Raw genomic sequence first — 24225 nt, forward strand, 5'->3', positions numbered from 1 at the left:
ATCGGATATTACAGGTTAAGATGACTGACTCATCGACCCATAATATTCTCAAGAGAAACTCGTCTGAGTGTAGTATCGCGTAACAACTGTTATCAAGTCTACACCTGAACAGTTTCCGTACTACGTCCTAAATAGGCCAAGATGGGTTACGTGTTCTAAGGTCCTCAGCTTCTCAGACCCAATTAGAAATAGCAATGCCTAACCACAAATACTTGTGTGACATTTCCAAATCTAAAGGAGTCTCCACTGAGCAGATGCTCAAGCCAACTTGTTAAGGACTACTCCAAACAAGTCGAACATAACTATACCATCTTCCTATCTTAATTGCACTCAAGTTCGGGTTAGAACTCATCTTACCACTCAGAGATCACCAAGCACAACAAGCAAATTATATCACACATACATATATACAAACATCACATATATACAAATATATTCACACAAAAAGTAGGCTAAACCCACTGGAGACTACTCCCCAGCAGAGTCACCACTTAATTTCTGTAGCGGGAAATTCATGATCATCAAGCTATTGACAAGCTAGAGATCAATTAATAAGAGTCGCCACCGCGCTTTTATTGTTTCTAAGGGAAAAAGGGAAAAAGTACGAACAAAACCCAAATAGTAAGAAGTTTTCAAATAAAAACTAATAAAAGTCAGAGATCACAGGTAAGGGGGTTGGTTACACAGAGGGAAGGTGTTAGCATCCAAAGTATCCTAGGTACTCCTAGGGAGCCCTTTTTGTGTGCATATGTATTTTGTACAAAGTGATGTTTACAAACAAATAGAATGGGGGTATGATAAAAGAATTCATTAATTATATTTTTGTGTTTGACAAGACCTTCGGTCTCGTGCCTACGTACCAACATAAAAATGAGGGATCAAAACCTCGTAGTTCATGCTATAAATTTCAAAATGAGTGTGTTGGTTTTAACAAAATTTTAAGTTTGAAAGGCACAAAGGCCTGAAAATGGTTTGAATGAGTTAGTTCTTTTTGGCTTTTTGAAAGTTTAAGTCAAGTATGGTTAAGTTTATTTACAAGTTTGATTTAAGAAAATAAGTTTGAAAATGCAATGGCATAAGGCCAAAGTTTCTATCCTTTTTTAAAAGTGGTCAAAGTTTAGAACAAAAATAGTTCACACAAAGAAGATTTTGAAAATGGAGGGAGAGATTATGAAATTAAAGAAATGGGGAGAAGATGAAGAGACTACTGAAATTCTAGTTATCAGACTTTGGATGTCACACTGGTTGTTATGACATCCAATTCTGCACAGACAGGGATTATGCAGAACTTAACAGTAAGTGCAGTAAATAACACAAGTAATTGTTCACCCAGTTCAGTCCAACATGACCTACGTCTGGGGGCTACCAAGCCAGGGAGGAAATCCACTATTAGTAGTATCAATTCAAAGCTAAACTCACCCGTTTACAACTTATCACTTAATCCCTACCCAATGCAATTTCAATCTTACACTAAGATCAGAGTTCCTACTCACTCCCCCTCAATCACCTCAGTGATATTAAAGACACTTTGAAGTCACACTTCAAAAACAACTCTTGATTATGCTTCACAGCTTAAATCAAGATACACAGCACTCACGCTTAAAAGCTTTGAGTGACACAACACTTACAACTCAATGAACACCCTATGCCAAAGCTATCATCTACTTGATAATGACTTGGCTTACAAGATACGTCTAATACAAGACTCACAAAAATACAGCAGTGAAGAATGATGGACACACTTAATCTTCACGCCTCAAAATCCCCGAAACTGAATGAAGGAACGCCTTCCTTTTTATATTGCAGCACCTGGGCTTTTGCACCTGTATTCTCCTGAATTTAAGGTCACTCAAGTTCCCATAAATTCAACATTTAGGTTACTAACAAATAGGCTATTTGTTAGGTTCATTGAATGTAGCTTGGTTGTTGATTTCCTGGATTTTCTCTCAGCTGTTGAATCCCTAAAGAATAGCCTGAGAAAAAGCTGAAACAGAAAACTGAACAACCTACAATTTAGCATATGCTGTCAGGCATGAATGTCACGACATTCAGCTTGACATCAAGGTCCATATGCTGAGTCTGTTTTTCCAGAAAACAGACTGTACAATTTTGCTGACCTGTACATGATCAAAATGACCATACTATAGTAACAGCTTACATTAATAAATGTCAAAGTGTCCAACTTAACATTTACACATTTGGCCTTAAGTTAGTTCTGTTATTCTCTTGAAGAACAAACTAAGTTACATGCTGAAGTATAACAGAACACCACTCTGTCTAATCTTCAGCAGCTGCTTTCAATGATGAATGTCATAACATCCAGTTTGACATTCAGTCAGTAGGCCTTATGCCAGGTCTGGTTCTTCCTTGATAACCAGACTGCAAATAAATACTAAGTTCTAACAGAACTCCTGCTGTTCTATTCCTTAGTATCTGTTAACAGGTATGAGTGTCACAACATCCAGTTTGACATTCAATAAATCCTGTGTTAGCTAGTCCTGCAGTCACTACAATGTAGTCACACATACATGTCATGACATCAGTCAAGACATTAGTGTTTTACCATATAATGCAGCCAATTAAACACCTACAAACTCCCCCTTTGGCAAATTTTTGGCTAAAACACTTTGATCCCCATAACAGAGTTCATGGCAGCGGAATCACACACCTAGCAGGAAATAATACTAGCTAATACACTCAGAGTGGCAGCACACTCACACACATGGAAGTTAAAAAAAACTTCACATAGCAGCACACATATTAGAAGTTGCACCTAAACTTCAACATCAGCTGCAGGGGGGGGAGGGAAGTTAAATAAAAACTTCACACACATATCAGCACACACACAGAGGCATACAACAGCATACACAGAAGCTACATACACACTTCATCACACAGCAGCTGCAGTAGGGGAAAACTTCAATCTGTCATCTGTCATGAATGAGAACCTGTTTTAATAAAGTTTAACAATGTAAACTTCTGTTGTCCTGGGGTATCACTTGTCACTCCCCCTTTTTGTCAAAAATGTTGCCAAAGCAACACTTTAATTTACAGATCCACAAATAGTAATTAGAATTACACACATGACAGAAAAACACAAAAGACGTGATTAATCCTCAGCCTCATCATCAGCCTCCTCATCAGCCTCCTCTTCAGAGCTGGCCTCTTCCTCCTCCTCAGCAATTTGCCCATCAGCTCCATCCGTGTCCTCAGCAGTAGACTCCAGTTGCAGGATGAGCTGTTCCAGTGCATGCTTTCTAGCTTCCAGCTCTTTGCAGGTCTCTTTGAGAACTGCAATAACATCATCTTTGTCTGGTTGGTTGCCAGCTTTGGAAGTCTCTCCCGATGTCAAGACAATGTCAGGGACATGCTTGCCCAGGAACAGTTTGTAGCTGAAAGCCAATGGACTCTCTCTTCTTTTCACGAAGTCATTATCTGTCAGGATGTGCGGAAATTGATTCAGCACAATTCCACATATGAGGGATGGAAAGGCAATGGGTCCCTTCACACTAAAGCTCCCAGCATGCTTCATTGTCTGATCAAATATGTAAGCACCATAGTTCACCTTTGCCTTGGTTCCCACTGCATAGATGAACTTCCCTAATGCCACAGACACAGTTGACTTGTGGTTAGTGGGTACCCAGTTGGCTGCTCCAACTTTGTGTAGCATTGCATACTTAACACTTAGTTGGCTGGCCACTAGCTTCCCTTTGAGAGGCCATTTTCGGACTTGCTTTGCTGTGATGACTTGACAGACTGTATTGTCAGTCACTTCAAGCTCTGGTTGCTCTTCATCCGCTCTTCCCAGATACTGATTTATCACAGAGGGGGAAAAGGTCACACATTTGCCACGCACATAGACCTTTCTAAATTCTCTGGATTTCCCATCAGCACACTCCTCAGACAGATTAACAATGAACTCCTTCACTAAGGTCTCATAGCATTTAGGGAGTTTACTCACAGTTCTCATCAGTCCTGCTTCTTTGATGAGATCCACAATTTCCTTACACTCCAGTGCATTCTGGGCCAGTTCTCTCTCCAATTCCAGCCTCTTGTGGTATACATACTTCCACCTGTTAACACTAGAGGCAAAGTGGAAGGACACATTGTCAATGGGAACTTCTGGTACACTGGTTGCCAGCCTGCTAGAAGAAGGCTTCTTCCTGGACATGGATGTTGTGACATCACATGGGACATCAGATTCAGACTCAACCACCACAGCCTTGGTCTTCAACTTCTTAGGCACCTCTTTGCTCCAAGCTTTTGTAGGTCCATAGCCTTTCCTCTTGTGTGCATTCTCTGACTCTGGTTGCTTGTGAGGATTTGTTTCACCAACTTCCTTGGATGGGGACTTCTGCTCCACAGCCTTTTTCTCCCTTCTAGACCTAACTCTCTTGGCTATCCTAGGGACAACTGTAGCCAGAAGTTCATTGTCCGAGAGCTCTTCCACGTTAATCGTTTCAGCCCTAGGATTGTCCTCAACACCTTGAGTAACATTGGCCTTCTCACCTCTCACTTTGCCTGAGGGTTTTTCAATCTTTGATCCCTCATGAGCATCTGGTTGCTCAACATTGTCAGTGACATTTTTTCTCAACACTACAGCTTTATCTTGACATGCAGCAATGTCAGGAATGATTGTGTTCAAGGGAACAGAAACCCCAGGAACATCTCGATTGCCAGATAGTATCTGAGTGACGATAGTTGCAATGGAGTTGTGTACATACCTTGACCCTTCCCTTGTGTGTTCATCAAGAGCGATTTCTGATGAAAACCCGGTGACCGTTTCCTTAGGTCTTCTTGCATGGGATGAAGTTGCAGCGTCAACAACTGGATCCTCCCGGGTAGGGTGGTAAGACTCGGTGCTGAGAGAATCAGATATGGTGGTGTATGAGGAGGTATCGGATTGACGAGCCATGCTGAAAATCTGAGAGGGAAGATGAATCGTTTCTTTGGACGAGGGTTTGCACGAGTGGAGAATGAAACGACTGAATGTGAAACGCTTTATGCAAGAGTAAGGTCTATTAGATTTTGACCACTCAGCGCTCACTATTTGTTTAATAACTTGACTTATTAAACAGTAGCTAACTAACTTCATTAGTTGCTATAACTTTTCAGACGCACACATTCCCTTTTTGTCCTTACTATTTTCACACTTAGTAATGTACAATGTCATGACATTCTGGGTGACATTGTACTCTGTCTGCATCTGGTTCCTCCAAACTAGAGATGACCACCTGCCACCACAAGATAGGTACTGAGTTTCTGCAGACGTCAATAACACACTCCTCTGTCTATCCCTTGCTGTCATCTCAGTTGTATGATGACCAATGGGAACCAAGGGCTCTTTACTTTTGAGCAGACACTTTCCATAGTCTGTCCTTTTATCTAAAGACAGATATGAGACTCTTCTCATAGTTCCCTTGGAAATGCTCTTCTTCACTCCTTTTACCTGAGGGGGATCAAGTCTTCCATGTCCCAGCTTCCCTTCCTGATCTCCCTTGGCCAAAAGACACTTGGGACGGTTGATAGAGTCTTTATGTTTCCATAGATAGCAATTATCTTTGGATCTATCTCCTCTCATCACTTCTTGATTGCACCCATTCAACACCACACATCCTCCCTTGGTAAATTCCACCTTGTATCCTTGGTCACGCAGCTGGCTTATGCTTATGAGGTTCACAGTTAGTCCTTTTACTAACAATACATCACTCAATTTTGGAGTTTCTGGACAGTCCAGCTTCCCAACACCCATGACTTCTCTTTTAGTTCCATCACCTAAAGTCACAGACTTGGTGTTAGAGGGATGTAGATTCACCACTAGGTTGTTCATCCCAGTCATATGCCTTGAGCAGCCACTATCAAGGTACCAATCTTGTCTGATATGTCCCCTTGAAGAAGTGTGAGCAAGGTTAGCAACACACTGTTGCTTCTCAGGTGAGAAGTGAATCTTAGATGCCAGCTGCTTAGGATTGACCTGAGGAGTCTGCTTAGCCGCCCTTGTTTGTTTCTTAATGGGGGCATTATGCGTAGACACCTTTTTCTTAGGCCTACCTTGAGGGGTCTGGTTTGGGTAACCATGCAGCCTGTAGCAGAATGGTTTTATGTGACCGAATCTACCACAGTAATGACATTTCCATCTCTTGAATTTCTTCTTCTGATGATTGTTCATTCTGGTTCCTCGATGTTGTGACTTTGGATGTGACTTCCCTTTGGATTTCTGAACTTTAGCCTTTGGACGTTTGCGTTCAGTTGAGGATCTTTTCCCAAAGCCTAACCCATATGTGGTTCCAGACTTCTGTCCTGTCTTCAGGATTTCTTTCAAGGTGTCAGATCCCTTATTCAACATTTTGATGGATTTGGTCATTTGGTCTAGCTTAGAGATCAGCAACGAAATCTCACCCTTCAGACCCTCTATGACTTTCAGCTGCTCTAGTTTCTCAGCTTCTAGCTCTTTGATGAGTTTCTTATGCTTTTCTCCTTGGATGCAAACTTCTGCACTTTTAACACATAATTCTTTATATGAGACAACAAGCTCATCCAAGGTGAGTTCATCTCCACTTGAGTTATCCTCTGAGGCACAAACACTGTTCAGAGCAGTGACATGTTTGGCCGATTCTCCTTCAGATTCACTCTCAGTGTCTTCTTCTGACCAGGTGACAGACAGCCCTTTCCTTTGCCTCATGAGAAGGGTAGGGCAGTCAGCCTTACTATGACCATATCCTTCACATCCATGGCACTGGATTCCCTTGCCTTGGTTGGCCTTTTCTTCATAAGTTGATCTTTTCTTTATGTCAGACGGGACGTTCTTGACATTGGATCTACCCTGTTGATCAAATTTCTTTATGAGCTTGTTGAACTGTCTCCCAAGCATGGCTAAGGCTTCTGATATACTTTCATCACCTCCAGTATATTCTGCTTCTGACTCCTCTTCAGCATTAGATACAAAGGCTATGCTTTTGTTCTTCTTCTCAGCATACTCACCCAAGCCCATTTCAAAGGTTTGGAGGGAACCAATGAGCTCATCCACCTTCATGTTGCATATGTCCTGCGCCTCCTCTATGGCTGTGACCTTCATAGCAAATCTCTTAGGCAAGGACCTGAGAATCTTTCTTACAAGTTTCTCTTCAGCCATTTTCTCACCTAGTCCACCAGAGGTGTTTGCAATTTCAAGAATATTCATGTGAAAGTCATGAATAGTCTCATCCTCTTTCATCCTCAGATTTTCAAACTTGGTGGTCAACATCTGAAGTTTGGACATCTTCACCTTGGAAGTACCTTCATGAGTTACCTTGAGGGTATCCCAAACTTCCTTAGCTAGTTCACAATGGTGTACCAGCCTGAAGATGTTCTTGCTGATTCCATTGAACAGTGCATTCAAGGCCTTGGAATTTCCAAGAGCTAACGCCTCTTGCTCCTTGTCCCACTCTTCTTCAGGAATCTGCACACTGACTCCATCTTCTCCTGTCCTCACTGGATGTTCCCATCCTTTGTTGACAGCTCTCCAGACTTTGCTGTCTAGAGACCTTAAGAAGGCTATCATACGAGGCTTCCAGTCATCATAATTAGATCCATCCAACATGGGTGGTCTGTTTGAGTGTCCTAAGTCCTTGTCCATGGTACTAGAAAGTAACTTCCCTAGATCTCACCCAGAAATTCACAGGCAGGGTGCCTGCTCTGATGCCAATTGAAATTCTAGTTATCAGACTTTGGATGTCACACTGGTTGTTATGACATCCAATTCTGCACAGACAGGGATTATGCAGAACTTAACAGTAAGTGCAGTAAATAACACAAGTAATTGTTCACCCAGTTCAGTCCAACATGACCTACGTCTGGGGGCTACCAAGCCAGGGAGGAAATCCACTATTAGTAGTATCAATTCAAAGCTAAACTCACCCGTTTACAACTTATCACTTAATCCCTACCCAATGCAATTTCAATCTTACACTAAGATCAGAGTTCCTACTCACTCCCCCTCAATCACCTCAGTGATATTAAAGACACTTTGAAGTCACACTTCAAAAACAACTCTTGATTATGCTTCACAGCTTAAATCAAGATACACAGCACTCGCGCTTAAAAGCTTTGAGTGACACAACACTTACAACTCAATGAACACCCTATGCCAAAGTTATCATCTACTTGATAATGACTTGGCTTACAAGATACGTCTAATACAAGACTCACAAAAATACAGCAGTGAAGAATGATGGACACACTTAATCTTCACGCCTCAAAATCCCTGAAACTGAATGAAGGAACGCCTTCCTTTTTATATTGCAGCACCTGGGCTTTTGCACCTGTATTCTCCTGAATTTAAGGTCACTCAAGTTCCCATAAATTCAACATTTAGGTTACTAACAAATAGGCTATTTGTTAGGTTCATTGAATGTAGCTTGGTTGTTGATTTCCTGGATTTTCTCTCAGCTGTTGAATCCCTAAAGAATAGCCTGAGAAAAAGCTGAAACAGAAAACTGAACAACCTACAATTTAGCATATGCTGTCAGGCATGAATGCCACGACATTCAGCTTGACATCAAGGTCCATATGCTGAGTCTGTTTTTCCAGAAAACAGACTGTACAATTTTGCTGACCTGTACATGATCAAAATGACCATACTACAGTAACAGCTTACATTAATAAATGTCAAAGTGTCCAACTTAACATTTACACATTTGGCCTTAAGTTAGTTCTGTTATTCTCTTGAAGAACAAACTAAGTTACATGCTGAAGTATACAGAACACCACTCTGTCTAATCTTCAGCAGCTGCTTTCAATGATGAATGTCATAACATCCAGTTTGACATTCAGTCAGTAGGCCTTATGCCAGGTCTGGTTCTTCCTTGATAACCAGACTGCAAACAAATACTAAGTTCTAACAGAACTCCTGCTGTTCTATTCCTTAGTATCTGTTAACAGGTATGAGTGTCACAACATCCAGTTTGACATTCAATAAATCCTGTGTTAGCTAGTCCTGCAGTCACTACAATGTAGTCACACATACATGTCATGACATCAGTCAAGACATTAGTGTTTTACCATATAATGCAGCCAATTAAACACCTACAACTACCCTATGCATAAAAATTAAAAGTTTAAAGTTGAAAAGATCTGACCAAGTGGGTAGCAATCCAATAGACAAGTATGTCAATAGAAACCCAGAATTCCCTTGGACTTTTAGAATCAAACAACACACAAATGCACAATTATATTCTCTTGAAGAGCAAGGCATCAAATAAAGATGGCCTTATCCAAGCTTATCCACTTCATGATCTTCTTCAAAATGGCCCATGCAACAGATGAATTCCACAAGTCACAGGTTCAGAATAATAGCTTCAAAATGATCATATTGCAGATGAATCTGAGAGAGATCTTCAAAGATGTATCAGATGAATTTCATATTTGCAAGCACTTGGTTCTTCACAAATTGACATTGGCCAAGTCCATTAGCTTAGGAAGGTTGCCTAGATTCTAAGTCCTTTGCTCAAGATCAAACCAACAGTGCACTCAAAAGTTTTTTAGGGTTTTTGTTTTTATTATGTACATTAAATGGTCAAAGACCAAAACAAACAAGAAAAGTATCCTCAAACAAATAATATCACACAATATGGTCCAAATGGATAAAGTTAAAATTACATTAACATAAACAATTAGAAAGGTATGTATAATGGCAAATGATATAAAGTGCTAAAAGTAAATTGCGTTAAAGTAAAAGCTTGAAATTTAAAGTTAATGGTTAGTAAGTTAGAAGTTAGTTTTATTTTGCTTTTTATTTCAAGACATTCTTTGGAGAACACTTAACTCACTTACCACAAGCATGGATCCTTGAACCAAAACATCTTCCAAAGGAAGGAAAGAAGCCAAAGTTTCCACATAATACCATGGAAGAGGGGAGACTTACAATCTCACTAACTAGAATGCCTATGCCTTTGTGTCACAAATTTAATGCTATGTTAAGCAATCGTAATTGGACTTATGTAGAAGGCACAACTATTTGAGGTCGGGCAACAGACTTTTGGTGTTAATGCATGTTGGAGACATAGTATAATGAACTATGCTCATGAAACATACCACACACAAAAATATGCAAAAGGTGTGGCCTAATCTCATCCATACTCATGTAAATTTTTCAATCAACTAGCATTAGGACTTTGAGATGTCATAGGCCAAATGAAAATGAATGAATGAAGAAGGGGAGTTAGATGAAGAGGGAAAGGGGTGAATGAGATCACAAATTGGTCAAAGGAGAACTTTTACCAAATTAATATAATTCATTCATTTTGGGAGATGGAATATACATTCCATCAATCCCCTAAATCCAATGATATTAACTTGACAAAGTCAAATCAACCTTGACCAAGGCCCAACAACAAACAGTAAACTCAAACAAGTCAATACGAATGGTCAACACAATTAAAATGGCATTTATTCAATTAAAAATAATAAAATAATGCATTAAAATCAAATATGTTTTGTCCAATTCCTAAAATCTCATCAAAACACCAAATAAATGGCCATGAGATTTATCATAGGTCAAACAAGGTCAAAGGGCCTTGGAGAAAAAATTTCATAATTTTTGGACACTTAAAAATATTTTTAAACAATTAAAAACAAATGAAAAATCAATTAATTCATGAAAAATATTAATAATGATCCAAAAAATAATTTTAATTCAGAATATGGAAGAGAAAAATATTTGAATTTTTTTGGTGAAAGTCCCATATTTTTTGGATCAATATTGAATTTAATATGAATTATTGAAGAAAATGCAATTAAAACAAAAATCAGAAAATTCAAAAATACGTGGACCATCAAATCTCCCTCATTAATTGAGGTGGCAGATCTGATGATCCAAAACGCGCGTTCCATGTGTTCCTGAGTCAACCGCGTGGCAAATGAAGTAATCAAAACAAACGCTCACGATTATAACATGAGACTTGGATCCTATGATTCAGAGGTGAGACACGTCATCGCCGGAGCCAGAGCTCCGGTCATCTTCCTCGGTGAGCTCCACCGGACTGGTCAAGATGAATCATCACCAAAATAAAAAATAGGGACATGATCTTGAAGAGAAAACAACACTGAGCTCGAATCTGACCTCCAATTCCTCCAATTCCAAATATATTAAGAGATATGTGGAATTGAAAAATGAGGTACATGAATTGAGTTGCTTCGATTTGACCTCAAAGCAACTCAATCTTCTTGCCTACATTGGTAGGACTTCAGCCAACCAAAGAATCAATGGAATTGAGCACTAAATTGAGAGAATCGAAGAGTTGAAAATTTCTGCAAATTACCTTCAATGGAGGTCTGATCTTGATGGATCTCAATCTGAATTGCACTTGGACTCACTCTAATTGCTTGCAGGAGAGGAATGGAAAGGCTTATAAGCAATGGATTCCTGGAGAATTGAATTCCAAAATAGTGGAGATTCAAGCTCAAACTCAAATGAATTTATCAGGTTTATCCTATGAGAGTGAATGGTTTTCAATGGGGGATCAAAGCTGGCACAATGTGTGTGTTAATTCTGAGCAAATGCAATTGTATTTATAGGGGAATTGGATGATATTTGCACACTCACTTCCACTTTCCAAAATTGGCAAATGATGATGCCATGCTGCATGGGCGCGCATAGGCCCATGAAATGATGGTTTGAAGGTCCAAATTGAAGATCAGATGCTTTGAAGATTGATTGGATTGCAAGGCAACTGAACATTGATGCTTGAAGTTGGATCCATGCCAAATGATATCAGTCTGTTTAAGCCATACGCAACCTATGCATTTCTCATCCAAAACGAATGAATTTGAGCTCTTCGGACAAGTGAGATCAAGAGGAACAAGTTTGATGTTGGACACTTTTTCATTTGGAGCTTGGAACATGGAGAAATTTGAGGTGGAAGTTTGGAAAAATTTGACATATCAAAAATTTTCTAAGTGTCAAGCCATATATCTCAATATTCAGCCTTGCTTAAATTTTTACGGGAGCTTCAAATGAGAAAAGTGTCTTCACTAAAGTTGTAGCTATCTCAAATAACTTCAAAATTGTCACCAATTTCATGTCATTTTGATTTGAAATGATAGAGTTATGCATTTTTGAAGTTTGGAAAAATCACTTGATCAATGGTATAGGTCAAAAGTGACCTATAATGTAACCTCATATCACATGCTCAAAAAAGTTGAATTAGCTCCCACTCCAAACATAAAAGTTGAAGTAGACACATTGAATTTGATTGTGAAACTTGTAAATCTTTCATATCATAAAAATTGAGCAAGTTATGGCCTTGGGAAGTTGACTTTCAAATTAGGGTTTAGACAAAATGACCTATAATGTTTCAACATAGAATATGATTTTCCAAGAAAAACTAGCTCTAGATATCAACATGGAAGTTGTTTATAATGTCATTTAGAGAAAGTTTTCTCTTGGAATCATTTCCATATGGTGAAAATTGTAGGAGATAGGGTCTAGGGAGACCCAGTTTTGATCAGATGAATCCATCTGGCCAACCACCATCAACCAACTTACTAACTTCCAATTCTCTTGAATTTCTTGCTCATGGTAGATCATATATGCATAATATGATGAAATTTGAAGTGTCCCTTGAGAAATTTGATCAATTTGTGAGATAGCTTGTTGGAGAAGTTACTCAAGATACCCAGTCAAACTAGGGTTTCCAAGGCAAATCACCCTCAAACTCTTGAAGTAAACTTGATCAATATAACATGTAGTAATTATTGGGACTCATATATGATGCTCATAACCATTCTTGAATCAATTCTTGGTTGTGCTCTTTGTTCATGAGGGTCTCAAACCCTAGATATGATCTTGATGAATCAATGAGATCATGCCCTTCCTACAAAAGAGTTAGGCAAATACAAAGACATAACTCTTTTGGTTAGTGAAATGATAATATACAAGTATGATATAATCACAAAGTGCTTAGTGATCTCTCCTAAAACAAATCCAATGAAAAGGGGTAAGGAGGATGCCAAGGTATGATCCCAATGCTAATGCATATGATGGAAATACATGCAGAATCTTATGGTCAAAATTGGGGTCTTACATGCGCTCGCCAATTATTACAACATCCAAGAAATTAGAGGACATACTACCAACCATCTTCTCAAATTACATTCCCTGAGGTATACCCATAACGATATTAACCAATTCAGTGTCAGACAGTAGAGGTCGAACACATGCAACCATTTCTCGCCACCTTTGAGCATATTCTTTAAAAGTCTCATTTTCTCTCTAAGCTTGATTATGCAACTGTAATCTGGTAGGAGCCATGTCTAGATTGTATTTGTACTATTTTAAGAAGGAGTCAGAAAGATCCTTCTAGGACCGGATCTTACTACGCTCAAATCCCATATACCAACCAAGTGAAGCCCTGGACAGACTATCTTGAAAGCAATGAATGAGTAAGGTGTCATTATCAATATAGGAATCCATCTTCCTACAATACATCGTGATATGACTTCTTGGACGGTTGAGCCTTTTATACTTCTGTAGATCCGATACTTTAAACTTTTTTGGTAAGACCATATTTGGCATAAGACATAACTCTTTTGCGTCCATACCATATGCAGAAAACCCTTCAATAGCCCTGATGCATTCATCTAGCAATTGGTAATCAACAAGATTGTTTGAAAGATTCTGATTAGCATATTTACCTTGAGGATAGGCTTGAGAAGTAAGGAGTTGAGGAGCTTGTGAAGTAGTTTGAGCAGGCACTTGAGGTATACCATACTGAGGAATCTGAGTAGCAATAAACTGAGGGAAAATTTGTGTAGGATACATAAAACCATTATTAACCATCTATGAACCTGAATTAGAAGTTTGAGGATATTGCACCCCGTGGTGAACACAAGGAGCATAAGGTGCCCTAGGATGAACATGATGAAATATAACATTGGCAGACATTTGTGGAACAAGATTGGTAGCAGATGCCCAGGATAGACAATAGGAATTCTAGGATAAATATATTGGGCACCTTCATAGGGATATTGTGCAGCAGGTTGAGTAACCAGAGGAATTTGGACATGAATGGGAGGACCCCTATACTCGTGCTTAGTTTGATCAGGTGATTCAACAGTCACAGGCACCGAGTTCTGACGAGGATGGTCTTAAGGTACCCCATGATTGTCAATATCCACCACCTGAGGAGAGAGATAAGGAGGCATTCCCCATGGATAAACAACAAAATTCCATTAATAATAGACCTTGGCATGGGCTGGTAAGGAATGAAGGCATCACCATTTGCAACATGAGGATTGAAATTCTCAGGCATCCCCTATGGCCCTAGGGATAAATAACAACATGACCATTAGGCCCCAAAATAGAGTTTGCCTGATTAGGAACAGGTTGAGAAACAATCTCAGTTGGAGTATCAACGACAACAGTCAAAGTAGTAGAGTCTTTACGAGCACGAAGGTACTCTAGAATAATGTCCATTTCCCTCCTGAAATTGATTCATCTGTCATTGGAACTGTCCCAAGGTCTCCTTGTAAGTGATGTTTTCTTGTTTCATGTCGGCCATAATTTTCTGGCGATTAGCTTTGGTGAAATATTTCTGAATGGTTGAAGGAGGATGGTATGAGCATTTTATATTTTTATTTTAAATAAAAGGCATGAATGAATGAATGCAAAAAGATACATATATATATATATATATATATATATATATATATATATATATATATATATATATATATATATATTAAAATTTGAAAATTTACAGGGAATCTCGGGATTGTCAATTTCATATAAGTAGACACAAAATTGCAAAAAATAAGACAGAAGATAAAGCCGATGATGTAAAATACTCGTTTTATTCATTAAGAGGGAGTAAAGAGTACAAGTGTTACAACTCAAGGGTTTTCTTGATGAGCTACAAGAATATCAACTTTAACTCTCTCGAATACAACCTTACAAACAGATACAAAGTGAAAAATAACCCATGGAGTGTTGCACGGAAGCATAACAACATAAGTTTCCTTCAGCAACTCTGAGAGATCTTCAACGGCGTGGTCAGCAAACTTGGCCAGGCGTGCATGTTTATCACTCAAAAATTGCGCCTCCTTGAGGAGATTGTGCAATAAGGTATGGTTAGGACCATGCAAAAGACTTTGCAGAAACACTTCCTTCTGATCGAGGAGGACTTCGAGATGACGGTTATGTTGTTCCCAATGAGAGACCTCTTGGTTAAGCTGATTAACAACCTTTTGTCTCTGATACTCTTGACTTTTCAACCCTCTTTCTTCAAAAGCTTTATCAAGATCACATTGAAATTAAGAGAGAGAAGCTTAAAGATTTTTAGCACAACTTTGTTCTTTCTTCAATATTTCCTTGCAATCCTTCAATTGGTCTTGGATTTCTTCAAGTTGAGCCTTGTAGCTCTCTTCCATCCCTTTGTGAGATGTCAGAGTCTGGTTCCAAACAGTAACCATCTTGCCAGCTTGATGTTGAGTTTCAGCAAGTTGCTTTTTCTTGGTGGAGAGACCAACATAAGTCTCCTTCAGAGCATCATCAATCTTCATTCGTTTGTTCTGTTCCATTTGAGAAACTTCAACCGCTTTGAGCATGCGCTGCCTCTTGTGGTTGAGGTTAATCTTTAAGTCTTCTTTCTCTTGTGTGAGCTTACCAAGGTCCGATCGAAGATCAACATTCTCCTTTTACAATAGCTTGATAGTCTCTTTGAGCTTGTCAACTTCAGAGATAGAAAGAACAGAAGGCCTGGGAGGCTTGAGACTCATAGAAGGTTCCCAAGGATATGGCAACTTGATAGTCTGGACTCTAGCTTTAACATAATTTGTATATGGTTCTAAATAAATGCAATTTTGTTTTCCAAGTTCCTTTTTCCTAATATGACGGACCTTGCCCCATGCACGACGTAATCTCTCCAGCAACTCAGAATCAACACCCCCTTCATCTATCAGAAATTATTCCAACAGTTTATCTACAGGCTTATCTTTCAATAGATAACCAAGTTGATGTAGCGAAAGAACAAGATTCTAGTTAACAATTCCATCCTTAGCACTAATAAGAGGCACATTATGGAAATTGCCACAGCTAAATATGGGTTCAACCCCATCTTTATCACGACTATACCATACTATGTCTTCGGCATTCAGAGACATCAACATTTGGGACCACTTCAATGCTCCCACATTATCGGCAAAGGTAATTTCCTTGGCAAGTGAGTTAAGACCCACTTGTAAAGAAAAGGAATATAATAATTAATCATTCCACCCTTATTCTTGTTTCTCCAATGTAAAGAGAAATAGACATCAACTAGAAGCGTGGGAACCAGACTCTTGGTCGGGAAGATGTTGATAGTAGCTTTATCAATGAAACCTTCAATATTCGAGAAAAGTACAAAACCATAGATGAAATAGAGAAGTTGGCATAGAAAGTATCCCATCTTCCATAGTCAGCAAATAAAGTGGCCTTTTCAATGAGGAACTTTGAAGGAAACCCTCTGGTGTTACCTTTCGTACGAATGTTGGAGTCAACTACTTCCCTATTGAAATGAAGATCTTGTGCAATCACTGCAGACTCTGGAAAACCATATGTACTCATGTAAGGAACTTGGTCTTTGACAGGATTACACAAGAGGTGGGCAAACTCCTCCAGAGTATGAGCCAAAAGGAAATCTTGGAAAGTAAAGTAATGCAGAATGGGATCATATAACTGAGAAAAAGTGAGAATCAACGCAGTGTCTTCCTTGGTCAATAGAATAGCCAACAAGTTACTATAAGTCTTCTTGAAGGCGTCCCTATGATCATCAATCAAAAGAGCTCCAAGCTTCTTTAAATCATCAAGCTTAGACTCCCTGAGTTTGTATTGGTAAGTACTTCGTCTGTCGAACTTCTCCATAATTGAATGATCTACTATGAATGAAATACAGGTATGTATGTAACACCATTGATTCAAAGATTCACCATATTTTGGATGATCCTTATATACTGCTCGAAGTAGGTTCAAAGGTTCGACGTATACAGGACGATCAAGGTATGTAAGGTCTTGGTTTCCTGCAAAATCCAATATCCTCTCATAGGTAGGTACTAGTCTTCAAAGAAGATGGTCCTTAAGAAGGTCCTTAGAGTCATGGACCCATTTTTAGATACCACTGTCTGGGACGAATGACTCGTCAGACAGTGATGCTCCCAAAAGGGTCTACTCTAGGTGTGACATCTCATGTTGACCCTGAGCGAGGCATAACACCAAGTGGGTCAACATGACTATTGTTACATAATATCTTGTATGTATACTCAAGCTCGGGTATAGAGCTTTTCTCTCATGTAACATCATCCCAACCCATAATAGAGAATATACAGATATCTAGCATATAATGAATATTTAAACCAATAAATAATTTGATAAATGAAATAGTGATAAAGAAAATAAAGCTGTAAAGATAAACACCCAAACAAACAAGGAAAGAAACAAAACTAGGCTTGACTCCCCATTAAAGTCGCTAGTTGGCGCGTCGTAAAAAATACTTGAGCGCATCGTATGCTCAGAGATACAACAAAGTCGCCATTGAACTTTATTTATTTATGAAGGAAAGGGAAAATATCGATAAAACCCAAGGGGAAGAGAAACGGGGTAAGGAAGTCAGTCATGCAAGGGAAAGGTATTAGCACCCCTCACATTTGTTGTACTCAACGGGGACCATTTTGATTGTTCTTTGCATGGATATGTGTTACTATCTAAAGGTTACTTGCGAAAGGGGAAAAAGGATTTTTAAATTAGTGTGCTCACTCAGGATTTGAACCCTCGTGCCTACGTAGTGCAATGAGAAAATCAGAGCTCTATAGTTCGTGGTAGAAAATATGGATGTGTTGGTTGGTTTTAGGAACACTTATAATCGTATCCTAGAAGTGTGTATACGTTAGCTAATTCTATCCTTGTTCGGATGCTCCAAGCTTTTAGTCTGACTGCTAAGGAACGAATTATAACAATTCTTTCATGAAAAGAAAGAAAATTGTTTTGAAAAAGTTTGTGTGATAAAGGAAAACAAAAGAGTTGCTTGAATTGAAAAGGAAAATAGAGAACTTGCTTGAATTGTTAAAGGAGTTGCTTGAATTATAAAATAATTATGAAAGGAGGAAAGTGTTGTTTGGATGTGGTGAAAGTATTGCTTGGTCCAAAGGTTGTGTTATTTGAATAGGGTAGATATATTTGAACCAGGAATTCGGTGTCTAAACTAAGAATGGGGTATGTTAACCGGTAGGCGGTGATTAACCATGCATGAGGGTATGTTAACCAAGAAGTGATGATTAACCCAGGAATGAAAATGTGTGGTATTTTAATTGGTATCCAGTGATTAAACCAATGGAAGAGTTGTAGGGTTTGTCAACCAAAAAGTGGTTGTCATACCCTAAATTTTGCCCCAATTTAATTCATCTTCATTTCAATCATCTCCATATTCATATACATACCCCACTTGGCATTACATTGAATTTTGGGTGTTTAAATGTGTAGAGATTTATTTTAGATTTCATCACATTTTAATTATTTTATATTTCATTCTTTTTTTATGTTCTATTTGGTTTACCTTGGTTTTGTTTTTAAAATTCTAGCAGGAAAGTTTTTTGTATTATGTTTAAATAAGTAATGACAAATTAAATTTTGTTTCACAAATTAAGGCATGAATTAAAAAAATGAAAAATGATGATAATTATACTTTTTTGTTCTACAATTTGTGTTACAATTTGTTTTACAATTTTTTTTTGGTTTTACCATTTTTTTCCTTCATTTGAATTTAATTGAATATTTTGTAACATTTATAATTAGATTTTTTTTTAAATGATTTTAAAAAATAATGTTTATGTTACTTTTTGTCTATATCATAAAAAAAAACATAACAATTAAAAAAAAATCTTTAGTTACACATTTGCATTTTTTTACAGCAACTAAATAAACAAATAATTTGCTTTCCAATGCACTAGTTATTACAATATGTTTACAAGTTGGTTGTAGTAGCAATTACAAAGTAAAAGGCCCTCAATTGAGCATTAATCACTATAATCAAATTTCTACAGTGATATTTCAAAGCAAAAACTAAAAAAATTCAGTACATAGTTGCTACTGCCATTTGCTACTGCCATTTGAGCAGAAAAGTTTTTTTGTCATAAAAGTATTTTGTTGCAGAAATTACAGTACACAGTTAACCCATTTTAGTTACTTAGCCTTTGAACAAAAAAAGTCAAATAAATAAAGAAAATGCAGAATATCATTGAAAAGGATAAATATTTTAGAGTTGCAGAAACTTACACTGTTTTAATCACACCATTTTGCACTGCAAAAAAGTTTTAATCTCAGTAGGAAAAATTCATCACAAAAAAACAAATCTTCTTCAGTATAATTAACAGCAAAAAAAATTCATAGAGGAGAGAACCTAAGTTGTTGTTACCTTCCATTTACTCACCAGATTGAGAATTACAAAAAAAAACTTAGCCATCCCTTTTAGAATCCTGATACAGAGCATTGCATTTTTTATTTTAAACTCTAAACAACTACCTAGCTAGAAAGATGGAGCGATTGAAGAGAATGAGGAACTCTCCAATAAAGTCAAGAAAGCACAAACCTTTAGGTATCTCTTCACGAATCTTCTGCTGGGTAAAAAATTTCTTGACTTAATCGTTGCTTTTTCTTTTAATTTATGCTTTCGGTATGTTGCTGTTTGTAACAATATGGTCGCATTTTTGCATTGATTTGATAGTAAGGGTTGTGAATGTTTTATTATGACTTGGAGTTTTGTTCAATGGTGTGGAGTATTTGTTTCCTTTATTTGTTCAATGGTGTTGAGTTTTGTTTGATTGAGGACTATATTCATGGTCGTGTGATATTTCGAATGGAAAGTTGTTAGATTTTGAAGAAGAATGAAATGTGTGTCGGTTTCGATAGAGGGTTATATCTTGTTCGTGTAATTTGAAAGAGATGTGTTTCCATGGCTATTGGAATTTGTTTTGTTTTCACATAGAGCATTTTTTCTGAGTTGAGAAAGAGGAAAACGGCCACGAGGAAATTAGGGTTTTTCTTTTCTTTTCCAGGTTAATAGGTTAAGAGTCGAGTCGGGTCGGATGACGACCCGTTGCTCCGATTCCCATTCCATTAGGCCCATTACGGGCCCATCCATTTATCTTTTTTTTCTCTTTCCGTCATTAATGTGTTTCTTTTAAATATTCATGGAGGTGTTTAACCCTTAACAAGTTACCCACTGGATTGGTGGTTGAAACATCCATTGTTTCCCACTAGGTCCTCAGTTCAATCATTGGCATTGGCAATCTTGAATTCTTTAATTTTATTTAACATGGACTATTGAGACATCTTTAATTTCTTATCGTTTCTCTTATCCTAAATTTAAGTTAACCATTTTGATATCCTCCATTTAATTCAAATTATTTTAAAACACTTGTGGATCTTATTTCATTTTAATTTTAATTTTTTTTAAGTGCAAAAAAAAGAGCTTATTTATTTAATTATTTATGCTCGACTTATTTTGGGGTCCTCTTATATCAAGTCTTGGTGAGGGTATCCATTCAACTTCCTTTGATTTCAACTTCCATACTTCGATCATTTTAATCTCAAACCTTCATATTAATCATTTTCTATTCAAACCTTCTTCTCATTAAAACCTGAAGAAAAAGATACCCTGGATGTGATATCCAATCATAATCCCGAATATTAGGCCCAAGTTGTAAGAGCTTGTAAGCCATAAGTATTTGTCTTCTCTTTAAAACATTCCAATATTCCAATATTTTTTTTCAATAAAATCTGAAGAAAAGGATTACCCTGGATGGAATATCCAGTCGTAATCCCGAATATTAGGCCCAAGTTGTAAGAGCTTGCAAGCCCTACGTATTCATCTTCTCTTCCAAATGCTCCAATATTCAAATAATTTCCATAAGTGAATATGAAGAAAAAGATTACCTGGATAAAATATTCAATCGTAATCCCGAATATTAGGCCCAAGCTGTAAGAGCTTGTAAGCCCTATGTACTCGTGTTCTCTTCAAAACACTTCTAATTATTCAAACTTATTTTCTCAATAAAATTGAAAGAAAAAGATTACCCTGGATGGAATATCCAGTCGCAATCCCGAATATTAGGCCCAAGTTGTAAGAGCTTGTAAGCCCTGTGTATTCGTCTTCTCTTTAAAATATTTGTAAATATTCAAACGCCTTTTCTCAATAAAATTGAAAGAAAAAGATTACCTGGGTGAAAGGTCCAGACGTAGTCCCGAGTATTAGACCCAAGTTGTAAGAGCTTGCAAGTCATAAATATTCGTCTTTCAAGCCCAAAAATACATCAAACCAATCAAACTTTTTTTCGCTGTCGTGCGATTGATTAGAAAAACCTTTTCATAAACGAAAGACACCTTGTCTTAAGGTGATGTAAAGCAATGTTTCGGCCAGAATTGTTGAGTTGAGATAAGTGAGGATTTTCCGAATGTTGATTTGTAAATTCATTCGATGTGTGGTATACGTCGCTCCTCATCTATTTTGGGTAAAACAATGTTTTTCATCGATTAATACAATATAGCTTTCGCTAAAATCGACCAACAAAGAAACATTTTTCTACCTAGAACTACGTAAGCCTTGAGTTCTCTATTGCACCTGGAGATACGTAGGAGCAGGATTTGTAAATCTTGTCAGGCCCATTAATAAAAAACTTAGGTTTAGTCCCCTTCATTGCCAAAATCCAAAAACATTCTTCTCTTTCCTACTCTTTCTTTCCCACTTAATAACTTGAGAAACCTAACATTTCAAGCTAACACTGACGCGCACAATTAACCTAATGATTCCTATAGAGTACAACGGACGTGAGGGGTGTTAATACCTTCCCCTCGCGTAATTGACTCCCGAACCCTGATTTGGTTGCGACGACCATAATCATTGTCGTTCTTTCTTGGGTTTTATCGATATTTCCCCATTCCTTTTTAGGAATAAATAAAGTTTGGTGGCAACTCTGTCCAGTCTATCATCCGAGCGTGCGATTGCGCTTCGCTAAGTCGTGTTCTCATTTTTTCGAGGTGCGACAAATGGCGACTCTACTAGGGACTAACTCCTTAAGCGAGTCAAGCCTAGTTAGGTCATTTGTGTGCCTTTGATTGTTTACTTGTATGGCTTTTCTTTCTTTCTTTTGCTATCTTTATTGTCATATTGATGTATATGTTGTATTAGTTCCATTATGCTTTGGTACTTGGATACTCTGATTGCAAACCTTGTGGGAAAGACTTTTTACCCGAGTCTCGAGTAAAAACATAAGATAGGACGAGGTTGAGTAGTGCGGGTCCGCGAGATGAATTTCTCGTTGGGTCAGTGCGAGAACCTTACTTAGAGTAGATCCTTGGGAGGATGTTGTCGCCCGGCAAGTAAGTTGCCGTAAGCTTCGATATTTTCTAATGGATCCATGACTCTGAGGACCATTTGTAGAACCTTAATCCTTTGGCCAACTAGGAAAGATGGTTGCGTAGTGTGGGTCCGCGAGATGAATTTCTCGTTGGATCGATGCCAGAACCTCACTTGGAGTAGATTCTTTGGATGGAGTTGATGCCCGACAAGTAAGTTGCCACATGCAGCAAACAGTCTAATGGATCCATGACTCTGGGAACCTTTGTAACCTTAGATCATACCCGGTGAGAACCTATTCTTGGAAAGAAATCAGATTCATCAGTACCTCAGACTTTTGAACCTGTGTATTGAAAAAAACAAATATACATGGCTTGCATTGCATTCATTCACATTCTATTGCATTTGCATCTCATCAGAATGCATGTCATTTTCCAGACAAAATACAAAAAAAAACTCATCCATCCTTTGTCCATGATCAGCAAAGTGATTCCCGACACGCGTTTAGAACAAAGAACCACGTCTCAGGAGATGATGGACGAGCTAAGGAAAAGTCAAGAAGCATTGAAGGATGAATTGAATCTTTTGAAAATCCAAATGGGATGGGTCTTGGAAACCCTACAAGCCTTGTTGAGAAAAGAGGGTCATCTGATACCTATTGCTGCAAAAGAGGGAGCTACTGCTCTACATCCATCTAGTATTACCCCAAGTCAAGGGAAATTCTATATGGAAACTCCTCATTTACCGACATATGGACCTCCCTCAGGATGTCATCATCAACATCCTTTGTCTATTCCGCCTCAAAATCACCGAATTCAGGTTCGGAACAAAAATCAGAACCAGAACAAGGGGAACAAAGATCACAACAGCCCGACTCCGGTGCCATATAGCAAGCTCTACCCCCAGCTGATCCAGAATGCTTTGGTGACCCCTCGAGCTCTTACACCTACGTCACCATACCTGCCATGGTACAATCCAAATGCAACATGTGAATTCCATAAAGGAGCATTGGGACATAACCTGGATTTTTGCTTAGCGCTGAAAGCCTTGGTACAAGAATTGATTAACAAAAAGAGCTTAGTCTTTGAAGAAGATCACCTGAAGGTAAAGTGCGGATACCATACTGGAACAATGGGGCACTGCATCGAGGAATGCAAGAGTTTTAAGTTAAATCTGCAAAGATTGATTGACATAAGGTCACCAACACTCAAGGAGGAAAGCTCAGGTACACACATCTTGATTTCTGGGCCAAGTAGTGAGAAAGAAAAAGGACCCCAAAAACCCCTCAAGGTTTTGTACCACAAGGAAGAGGTCAGGGATGTGGCTAATGAGATATCATCGTTTCCTGGTAAGAGCATTGAGATATCGCCTTGGATTTCCAATGTCACGACTCATAACAACGAAAGCAAAGGAGAAGTGAGTAGTGGATCCAAGAGGGTTGCATTCAACGATGAGATTGAAGGAAAAGAATTTGAAGATCGTCGTGCCAATGTCAAAAATCTTCTTGATCCTAACCTTCACGTGGCTGAAAATGAGCAGTTAGCAATGACCAAAGTGCCATACCAACAACCACTACCTTTTGGTCTTCATTGCCAACAATCCTGGTTTTCTTCTCATCCAAATCAACAAGCCCAAGGCTCGAGATATCAAAATCAACATAGGCCTCAAACTAACTTGGAAAGAAGAAATGCTCCTCGTCATCCAATCTTCATGACATATAGCCAACTTCTCCAGCCTCTGATTCAAAACTCGTTGGTGGTTCCCATGTCTCTTAAGCCGGTTCCATAACCTTACCCACCCGCGTATGACCCAAATGTGCAATGTGGATATCATGCCGGTCAGAAGGCCATTCAACCGAAGAGTGCAA

The sequence above is a fragment of the Lathyrus oleraceus genome, chromosome 1, assembly GCF_024323335.1.
Source record: "Lathyrus oleraceus cultivar Zhongwan6 chromosome 1, CAAS_Psat_ZW6_1.0, whole genome shotgun sequence".
In the NCBI taxonomy this organism is placed as follows: Eukaryota; Viridiplantae; Streptophyta; class Magnoliopsida; order Fabales; family Fabaceae; genus Lathyrus; species Lathyrus oleraceus.